This window comes from Lathyrus oleraceus, chromosome 4, assembly GCF_024323335.1.
Source record: "Lathyrus oleraceus cultivar Zhongwan6 chromosome 4, CAAS_Psat_ZW6_1.0, whole genome shotgun sequence".
NCBI classification, from domain to species: domain Eukaryota; kingdom Viridiplantae; phylum Streptophyta; class Magnoliopsida; order Fabales; family Fabaceae; genus Lathyrus; species Lathyrus oleraceus.
The window spans coordinates 2138603-2150448 of record NC_066582.1 but is presented as its reverse complement, the minus strand read 5'-3'; positions in this window follow the sequence as shown (position 1 = coordinate 2150448).

Below are 11846 nucleotides of genomic sequence, written 5' to 3'. Positions count from 1 at the left end.
CGAGGTAGTCTGACAGAATACTACCTTTGATGGCCTTTTGTGACGTGTACTGAATATCATATTCTGTTAGAATCATCTGCCAACGAGCAACGCGTCCGGTGAGAGCCGGTTTCTCAAAGATGTACTTCACTGGATCCATCTTAGAAATCAATAAGGTAGTATGGTTCAACATATACTGCCTCAGTCGGCGAGCAGCCCAGGCCAAAGCACAACAAGTTTTCTCGAGCAGTGAATATCTTGTTTCACAGTCGGTAAACTTTTTGCTAAGGTAGTATATGGCATGCTCTTTTCGACCAGACTCGTCATGCTGTCCCAATACACACCCCATCGAGTTCTCAGTCACTGACAGGTACATTATCAGAGGTCTCCCTGGAACTGGAGGTATAAGGATTGGAGGTTTCTGTAAATACTCTTTAATCTTGTCAAAAGCCTTCTGACAATCATCATTCCACTTGATCGCCTAATTCTTTCTGAGCAGTTTGAAAATTGGTTCACACGTGGCAGTTAAGTGAGATATGAACCTTGCAATGTAGTTCAACCTCCCTAAAAACCCACGGACTTGCTTCTCCGTTTTCGGTTCAGGCATCTCTTGAATAGCTTTGACTTTCGCTGGATCAACTTCAATCCCTTTCTCACTGACAATGAAGCCTAAAAGCTTCCCTGATCTCACCCCAAACGTACACTTGTTCGGATTCAACCTCAGCTTGAACTTTCTCAACCGGTCAAACAGCTTCTGCAAATTAACCAGGTGCTCCTCTTCTGTCTGCGACTTCGCAATCATATCATCTACGTACACTTCAATTTCTTTGTGCATCATGTCATGAAAGAGAGTCGTCATTGCCCTCTGATAGGTAGCACCAGCATTCTTTAGCCCAAATGGCATCACCTTATAGCAGAACGTGCCCCAAGGTGTAATGAATGTCGTCTTTTCCATGTCCTCTGGCGCCATCTTGATTGATTATATCCGGAGAAACCATCCATGAAAGAGAATACCGAGGATTGAGCCGTATTATCCACCAATACATCAATGTGAGGTAATGGGAAATCATCTTTCGGACTCGCTCTATTCAAATCCCGGTAATCGACACACATTCTGACTTTACCATCCTTCTTCGGCACAGGAACGATGTTGGCCACCCATGGGGGATAACTCGTAACAGCCAAAAAACCCGCATCCCACTGCTTCTGAACCTCTTCCTTGATCTTAGTTGCCATGTCAGGACTCGTTCTACGAAGCTTCTGCTTGACCGAAGGACATCCTTCTCTAAGAGGTAATCGATGCACCACAATGTCTGCATCTAACCCAGGCATATCTTGATATGACCAGGCGAATATCTCCACATATTTTCTCAGCATCTCAATCAGCCTCCTCTTGACAGAGTCCTCTAAAGCAGCCCCAATCTTGATTTCTCTTTTGGCGTCCTCAGTACCCAAATTAACAACCTCCAACTCCTCCTGATGAGGTTGGATGACCCTTTCCTCCTGCTCTGACCAATTCTGCTGGGAGTTCACAGTCTTCCTCACTCTCCTCTTCAGCTTGGTAGATGGGATTGTCGAAATCATACTGAGCCATAACAGAACTGTTCATAGTGAGTGCCATAAGATCGCTTCTGCATGTTTAATGCTTTGTTTTAGAAAAAAGAGTTCAATAAAGTCACAAAAAACAAAAACATTGCCATTTTTATTGTTTTTGAAAAAGGATGAAAACAAAAAATAGAAAGACAGGGATCACAAAGTTTGATTTCAAAAAATGTCCTTCATTAATGATAATCATTAAAACATGATGAGGCCCTACAATGAATCACTACGCCTTGGGCAGATCGTAGGATTTTCATGCAAAATGAAAAAACAACAGAAAATTACTCTGTCAGAAGAGTAACTTGAACCACTTCTTCAGCCGTCCAGTTGTTGATAGACCCCCCTGGTGCACACGGGCGAACCCAGTTGTCCAGATCACAATCACTGTCACAGTCTTCACTACCGGTTGCAGAGACGTCGCCATGATTCATCAGCCCAGCGCTGGTAAAAGTACTCGGACCCGCTTGACCATTCTGCTCTGCTTGGAGAGGCTCGTAACCAACGCCAAATTTGTCTTCTTTGACAGGCAAGTCCACCATCTTGCCCCAGCCTTCAGCTTTGCCAGAATCAACAACCTCCTTAGCCTGCTTGTAAGAAGTAATTGAAGCACCTGGCTTCCTCTGCTCAGCGTACGCCACTTTCTCAAGAGCCACAGTCTCAAACGCCTGACATAAGGTTTCGTGGATCTCGCCATCCACCTCAACATACTTGAACGAGGATAGATGACTCACCAGAATCTCTTCTTCACCGCACACAGTCACAATCTGACCGTTCCAGACATACTTGAGTTTTTGATGGAGAGTCGACGAGACTGCCCCTGCTGCATGAATCCATGGACGCCCCAATAAACAACTATAGGCGGGCTGGATGTCCATAACATAGAAGATGATATCGAATACCTCAGGACCTATCTTCACAGGCAAGGTAACTTCCCCACACACAGAACGTTTGGATCCGTCGAAAGCACGAACGATCAGGTCACTGGGAGTAAGCACAAACCCTTCCACATCAATCTTCTTCAGAATCTGCTTAGGCAACACATTCAGCGACGACCCGGTGTCTACCAATACGTGAGACAACACTGCCCCCTTGCACTCCATGGTGATGTGCAAGGCTTTGTTATGGTTCCGCCCTTCAGGCGGTAAGTCCAGGTTGGTGAATCCTACACCATGCCTGGTGCTCACATTGGCCATCACACCCTCCAGTTGATTGACAGAAATCTCCTGAGGCACGTAAGCCAGATTTAACATCTTCAGCAAGGCATTACGGTGTGCCTCAGAGCACAACAACAGTGAAAGTATAGAAATCTTGGACGGAGTTTGATTCAACTGATCTACAATCTTGTAGTCACTCTTCTTGATTATCTTCATAAACTCCTCCACGTCTTTCTCAAATGACCCCTCGGGCGCTTCCTTCTGGACAGGCTCTTCCTCAACCACAGCTTGCTTACCCTTTGCTCTGGCGAGAGCCTCAGCATTATTGTCCCTCAAAGGCTGCGGTGCGAACAGACGACCGCTTCTGGTAAAACCTCCTGGACCCCCTACATTGTCCACAGCCGGACCAACAGTTGCAGGAACTCTATTCGGTAAACCAATTGTCACTGGAGTTTGATTCACTGGTCTCGTCTGACTTTCAGCCCTTCTGTAACTGCGGTGAGCATTATCATACTTCCACGGCACGGCTCTACTATTCTCAACAGCCCTTCTTCCAGACGCGGCGATAGTAGTTGGAGCACTGATGGTTACAGGCACGGAAATGGTAACTGGGGTACCATTTGTTGCAGGTGCACTAACGACCCTTTGTCCACGCCCTTCAGACGGTTTAAAGTAAATGGTGATAGTTGACACTGTTCCACGATCTTTTACAGCCCTACTGAATTGCAAACAACCCTCATCCATCATACCCTGGATACTGGCCCTTAACTGGTCGCAACCATTCTCAGATTCTGCACAGCCCAAACAATCCTCATCACAACCCGAGTAAACACCCCCATTCAGCAGACGGCCCTTCACAACTAGCAGAGAAGTCTGAACATCATCAACATTAACAACCAGATCTTCAGCTTCTTTCTCCTCAATATTGTTCACTCTATGCCCACCATGCTGAGGCATAGGGTTGTTTACGACGTTAGGCACTGGAGCGAAGTTGATCGCCTTGGCATCGATCAAATCTTGGACCTTGTGCTGGAGAGCCCGACACTTCTCAGTATGATGCCCTGGTGCCCCAGAGTGAAAGTCACAACGGACGTTGGCGTCGTACCCAGGAGGCAATACTGTAGGCGGAGCCATTGTACGCAACTCAACCATCCCCAACCTGAGTAGTTCGGGCAGCAGTTCGGCGTACGACATGGGTAGCGAATCAAAACGTCGATCAGGCATCCTTTGTCTGGGCTGATACGGACGTTGTTGTTGTTGTTGTTGCGGTTGTTGAACTCTTTGTTGTTGTTGTTGACGAGGTTGAGGTGCCGGAATGGTCACTGCAGCAACCTGACAGCGTTGACTTCTGTTCTGATCTCTGCGGTATTGAACAGCATTAGTTTCACCCTCTCTTCGACGAGGTGCCCCAGCAAACGGCTTCTTAGAAGAAGAGGAACCAGCATCTTGGATCTTCCCAGTTTTAATCAAACTCTCAGTCCTCTCTCCACAAATGACAACATCAGAAAAACTACCGAATGGGCAGCTCCCCATCCGGTCCATAAACACACCCTGAAGAGTACCGATAAACATATCTGTCAACTCCCTCTCCAGCATAGGGGGTTGAACTCTAGCAGCCAGTTCACGCCACCTCTGGGCGTACTCCTTGAAGCTTTCATTGGATTTCTGACAAAGACTCTGCAGCTGAGTCCAGCTCGGTGCCATGTCCATGTTGTGTTTGTATTGCCTCAAAAAGGCCTCACCCAGATCCCTCCAGCAGCGGATAGAATCTCTCTTCAATTCCATGTACCAGTCCAAAGAAGCCCCAGATAGACTATCTTGGAAAAAATACATCCACATCTTTTCATCATCGGTATACGCAGAGATTTTTCGATAATAAGCCTGCACATGGGTGCGAGGGCAAGAAGTACCGTTGTATTTATCGAAGGACGGTGCTTTGAACTTGTAAGGGATTCTCAAACCTTCCACCAACCCCATATTGGTAACATCAAAACCGAGAGAATTCTGACATTCCATAGCTCTAATTTTCTCAGCGAGGGCATCAACTCTACGATCCCTCTCATTAACCCTTCCCAGAACGTCTTCGTCTTCACTGAGCAGAGAAAACATATCCTCTTGTCTGTCAACAATCGGAGCAGGATTACGGGCCGGGACACGGACTGCTCTGGCATTAGCGGCATCTGGAACAATAGGTTGACCGTTGATTCGAATACCCCCCAACTCATCACCTACAGCATAGTTGTTGATGGGTACAGCAGCAGCAACATTATTATCATTGACCGGGCCTCCCTCTGGCGGAGCATGGTTGACCGGTGGAATTGCAGCCTCTTGTCTCTGAACCATGGCTCGAAGTTCTTCTTGACCTTGTGCAACCCCTTGCATCATATTCATAAACTGGGCCATGTTAGCCTTCATCTCAGCCAACTCAGCTTGAACTTGATCCATACCTCTCTGTTGATTCAGTCTTGTTGAGTAGCGGTGCGGACGTTGATCAGCTATCCTGCCTGAACAGGAACCAAGAGTGAGAAGTCACGACCAAGAACACCTGTTATGCAAAATGATATGAGTATGGTGCTAATGATGCGTATGATGCACATGATATGTTCATTTCCCAGGCATTCAAAGAGCCTGAGTCATCCTCAAAAGATGGCAACCTGCAGCAAAAACAACACAGAAGCACAAAAACAACATACACAAGAGTGATGAGTACAAGGTGAAACCAACAACCTCATCTATATGAGTAACAGGATCATACAACAAAGTCGACAAAGAAAATCCAAACAATCGGAGTACAACAATGAATCCCATCCAACAAGCCTGGAGGTGATTCTCAACATACATATCAAAGATACAAGCTAAGACAAACGGCCTCCCGGAATGAGAGTCTTCAAGTACTGACACTGGTCTATCAACAGGTCACATTCTGAACATTCTGGCAAAAGAGTGATCTTCTCCTTCAGTTGTCGTCTAAGCTCTACCACTTCTCCTCCAAGGTGGTTCTCTGATGCCTGTCTCAAGTCTACTTCCTTCTTCAACTGGATGTCTTTATCTCTGAGTTGCTTCTCCAAGTCTCTGATCTTCTTCTGATAGCTGGCCTCAACCCTCTGCAGCCTCAAGCACTCCCGGTGTTCTGCATCTAACATGCTCTCCACCTCCTCGTAGGATCTCTTCTTGCTTCTCAGTCTGCTAGCATCTTCTTCTCGCACTCCTCTGAGTTGATGAGCCAAGTTCAACCTATCAGCTTTGGCTTTGTACAGCTCCATCTGGGTATCTTACTCCTTCTCTCTCAAACGGCGATTCTCCATCAGGTCTTGCTTGTACTGCTCCGCAGGCACACTCTCAGCAAGGATCAAAGGTGGTTGCTCCTGCAACGGCTCCATCCTATCGTAGGGTAACAACAAAGTTTCTACTCTCTCCTTGACCCAATTAGTGTAATCGGGCATAGCAACGGCAAACTTCTTCCCCAAGACAGATCCATCCTTCACACCAATAGACTTCTAAGCTCTCCCTATCTGCTCCAATCTGGCCGAGTCACTCTGCTTCTCAAAATACACACTTTCAGCTACCTCAGCCTCAAGTGGTCTTCCCTTCATCACAAACCCCAACTGGCGAAGAGAAAGAACTGGGTTGTAATTGATGCAACCCCTAGTCCCTATGAGTGGCACATTACGGAATCCTCCACAGCTCATAATGACGTTACGCACATCCATCCGGTAAGATTGCCACCTGATATCATAGGAGGTAAGAGACATAACCCTCTGAGTCCACTTATGCGTGCTCTGAGCATCCACAAAAGGTCCACTGACTGGCAGGAGAGACAAGAACCATCTGAGCAAAAGCGGGAGACAACACCTGATAGCCCCACCCTTACCATGCCTACTGTGAATAGCATAGTAAGTGTCAGCTAACAGAGTAGGAACTGGATTTCCTCCAATGAAAATACTGACTGCAGCATAGTCAACAAAATTGGGCATACTCGGAAACAGGACGATCCCATAGATCATGACGGCCAACTGAGCATGAAAGGCTTCCCAACTTCCCTTCTCTGCTTCTTCTCTATCTACCCTCAACAGAAACTTCAAAGGCAATCCTACAACATCCCCACTGGACTTCCAACTATCACTGACTTCCTTGATACCCAAATGGAGAGCTCTGGCAACAACTCTGAAATCAACCTCCTTGGGCACATCCAAGAAAGGAACCTGACACCGGACCGGGACACTCAGCAGAATGGAGTACTCCTCAAGAGTAGGCGCCAACTGATAATCTTGAAAGGTGAAACAATGAAGCTCTGGGTCGTAGAACTGTAGAAGAGTCTACAACGGCACCGGATCGACTACCATCTTCAACAGGGTCAGAATATCTCCATACTGGTCAACAAACCCCTTCTGGTTACCACTGGTCATAAGGTTGCTCAACTCAATCAGAGACGTCAAAGGTTCACGGTGAAAGCTGTAGGAACAAGTCTTCCGCTTCAACTCTGGGACTGTTGCCATCTCTATTAGTGAACAAGCTCTGGAATGTACCTGAGAAATGATATGCATGCAGGGATTAGTTTTTTTCTTTTCTTCTTTTTTTTCTTTTTTTTCTTTTTTATATTGCGTATTTTTTTGAAAATAAACATGCTATGATGCAAATGATGCAGACACGACTGGTTGGCTGTGTCTCTCAGAACACAGGATCAAAACTTCGGCTTGAACTCGGAACCACAAATTCATCTGAAACCCAAAGTCATCTGAGACCCCAAAATTCTGAACCAATAGTCACCAACAGGATCACAAGTCACCAACAAGTCACCAACAAGTCACCAACAAGTACCTGTACCTGTAATAATGATCATTCCCTCCCCACTCACGGGTGTCATCTAGGCCAGGGTAAGTGAAATTCTAGTTATCAGACTTTGGATGTCACACTGGTTGTTATGACATCCAATTCTGCACAGACAGGGATTATGCAGAACTTAATTGTAAGTGCAGTAAATAACACAAGTAATTGTTCACCCAGTTCAGTCCAACATGACCTACATCTGGGGGCTACCAAGCCAGGGAGGAAATCCACTATTAGTAGTATCAATTCAAAGCTAAACTCACCCGTTTACAACTTATCACTTAATCCCTACCCAATGCAATTTCAATCTTAATCTAAGATCAGAGTTCCTACTCACTCCCCCTCAATCACCTCAGTGATATTAAAAACACTTTGAAGTCACACTTCAAAAACAACTCTTGGTTGTGCTTCACAGCTTAAACCAAGATACACAGCACTCACGCTTAAAAGCTTTGAGTGACACAACACTTACAACTCAATGAACACCCTATGCCAAAGCAATCATCTATTTGATAATGACTTGGCTTACAAGATACGTCTAATTCTAGACTCACAAAAATACAGCAGTGAAGTAAGATGGACACACTAAATCTTCACGCCTCAAAATCCCTGAAACTGAATGGAGGAATGCCTTCCTTTTTATATTGCAGCACCTGGGCTTTTGCACCTGTATTTCCCTGAATTTTAGGTCACATACGTTCCCTCAAATTCAATATTTAGGTTGCTAACAAATAGGCTATTTGTTAGGTTCATTGAATGTAGCTTGGTTGTTGATTTCCTGAATTTTCTCTAAGCTGTTGACTTCCTAAAGAATAGCCTGAGAAAGCTGTAACAGAAAACTGAACAACCTACAATTTAGCATATGCTGTCAGGCATGAATGTCACGACATTCAGCTTGACATCAAGGTCCATATGCTGAGTCTGTTTTCCCAGAAAACAGACTGTACAAATCTGCTGATCTGTACATGATCAATATGACCATACTACAGTACCAGCTTACATTAGTAAATGTCAAAGTGTCCAACTTAACATTTACACATTTGGCCTTAGGTTAGTTCTGTAATTCTCTTGAAGAACAAACTAACTAATATGCTGAAGTATAGCAGAACACCACTCTGCCCAATCTTCAGTAGCTGCTGTCAATGATGAATGTCACAACATCCAGTTTGACATTCAATCAGTAGGCCTTATGCCAGGTCTGGTTCTTCCTTGATAACCAGACTGCAAGTGAATACTAAGTTCTAACAGAGCTTCTGTTCCTTAGTATCTGTTGACAGGTATGAATGTCACAGCATTCAATAATCCTGTGTTAGCTAGTCCTGCAGTAACTATAATGTAGTTACATATACATGTCATGACATCAGTCAAGACATTAGTGTTTTACCATACAATGCAGCCAATTAAACACCTACAAACTCCCCCTTTGGCAAATTTTTGGCTAAAACACTTTGATCCCCATAACAGAGTTCATAGCAGCGGAAACACTCACCTAGCAGGAAATAATACTAGCTAAAACACTCAGAGTGGCAGCACACTCACACACATGGAAGTTAAATAAAAACTTCACATAGCAGCACACACATATTAGAAGTTGCACCTAAACTTCAATATCTGCTGCAGGGGGGGGAATCTTCAGATCTGTCATGAGAGACTTACTCTGTTTGTCAGGGATGGATGGTTATTACTCCCCCTTTTTGTCACAAATGTTGCCAAAGCCAACAACATTGTCAGAGCACAATGACAGAGTTCCAGACTTGGTTTTACTTCATAGTTTCAACCAAGTTCACATCCACTTGATCTTGCTTCACAGCTTCGATCAAGTGATCACCCACTTTTGCTTTACAGTAGGTACCACCATATCAGATGCCATAATTTTGTTTCTGACATCCAGAACCACTCCTGCATGAACAGCATCCTTGAACTCCTGCAGGTACAGAGGCCTTCTCTCTGTAGGGTGTCCCCTTACCCTCTTGTATTCACCCTTGTTGCGCGCAGCATAGCTATGATGAGTTGACCAATCATAGTCTTGTACAAATTGTTTAATAGGCAGAGATATTAAACAATTTATCCCAACCATCAGTGGTTGCTATAATGTCTCAGAGAGACATATTCCCAGTTTGCTCCTTAAGTTTTCAAACTGAGTAGCATCCAGAGCCTTTGTAAATATGTCAGCCAGTTGAAGATCCGTGGCTACATGTTCCAAAGTGATCACCTTGTCTTCCACCAGATCTCTGATGAAGTGGTGCCTAATGTCAATATGTTTGGTCCTGCTGTGTTGGATGGGATTCTTGGAGATGTTGATGGCACTGAGATTATCACAGAACAATGTCATGACATTTTGAGTGACATTGTACTCAGTGAGCATTTGTTTCATCCAAACCAGTTGGGAGCAACTGCTTCCAGCCGCTATGTATTCAGCCTCTGCAGTGGACAAAGAGACACAGTTCTGCTTTTTGCTGAACCATGATATGAGGTTTTCTCCTAAGAAGAAACATCCACCTGATGTGCTTTTTCTGTCATCAGCACTTCCAGCCCAATCAGCATCACAGTACCCAGATAGGACAGGCTCAGACCCATGTGAGTACAGTATCCCATAGTCACATGTCCCATTGATGTACTTGAGGATCCTTTTGACTTGATTCAAGTGACTCACCTTGGGCTCTGCTTGATATCTGGCACACACTCCAACTGCATAGGAAATGTCCGGTCTACTTGCAGTTAGATACAGCAGACTACCTATCATGCTTCTGTATAGGCATTGATCAACACTGGGTCCTCCATCATCCTTGGTTAACTTCAGATGAGTAGGAGCTGGAGTCCTTTTGTGCCTGGCATGATCCATACCAAACTTCTTAACTATGTTCTTGGCATACTTGCTTTGGGAGAGAAACATGGAGTCCTCCATTTGGTTTACTTGCATTCCAAGGAAATAGGTCAGTTCTCCCACTAGACTCATTTCAAACTCAGATTGCATCTGGTGAACAAATTTTTTAACCATTTGTTCTGACATTCCACCAAAGACTATATCATCCACATAGATTTGAGCTATCATGATTTTGCCTTCCTCATCCTTCACAAACAAGGTTTTATCTATGCCACCCTTTCTGTATCCATTTGTGGTCAGAAATTCGGTTAACCTTTCATACCAAGCTCTGGGTGCTTGCTTCAACCCATACAAGGCTTTCTTCAGCTTGTATACATGCTCAGGTTGGTTAGGATCACTAAACCCTTTGGGTTGTTCCACATAGACTTCTTCATTCAGGTAGCCATTCAAGAATGCACTCTTCACATCCATTTGAAAAAGCTTAAACTTCAGGATGCATGCTACCCCCAACAGCAATCTGATGGACTCAAGTCTAGCCACAGGAGCAAATGTCTCATCAAAGTCTACTCCTTCAACTTGAGTGTATCCTTGAGCTACTAGTCTTGCTTTATTTCTAGTAATTACTCCTTTCTCATCAGATTTGTTTTTGTAGATCCACTTGGTACCAATGATGTTGGACCCTTCAGGTCTTGGAACCAGCTCCCATACATCATGCCTTGTGAACTGCTCGAGTTCCTCTTGCATGGCAATGATCCAGTATTCATCAGTCAGGGCTTCTTTCACATTCTTTGGTTCAACCTTGGAAACAAAGCAGGAATTGGAGTTTATTCCCCTTGACCTGGTAGTTACACCACTGGTGGGATCCCCTATGATAAGATCCTTAGGGTGGTCTTTCTGAATTCTGATAGATGGCACTTTGGCAGGTGCTTCTACTTCACATTCAGGAGGAGGTTCCTGTACTTCTTCAGGCTTGACTGGACTGTCAGTTGGACTATCAAGGAATGTTTCAACATCCTCCATGACATCGGTTCCTTCCTCTTTATCATCCACAATGACATTTATGGATTCCATCAGGACATTGGTCCTGTAGTTGAACACTCTATAGGCTCTGCTGTTCGTGGAGTATCCCAGAAATACGCCTTCATCACTTTTGGGATCTAGCTTCCTTCTCTGTTCACGATCTGTGAGAATGTAGCATTTACTTCCAAAAATATGAAAGTACTTCACAGTGGGTTTTCTACCCTTCCATATTTCATACAGAGTGGAGGAGGTTCCTTTTCTCAAGGTGACTCTGTTGTGAACATAGCACGCCGTATTCATTGCTTCAGCCCAAAAGTGCATAGGGAGCTTCTTTGCATGAATCATTGCTCTGGCAGATTCTTGAATAGTTCTATTTTTTCTTTCAACTATTCCATTCTGCTGAGGAGTTATAGGGGAGGAGAACTCATGGCTTATTCCTTCAG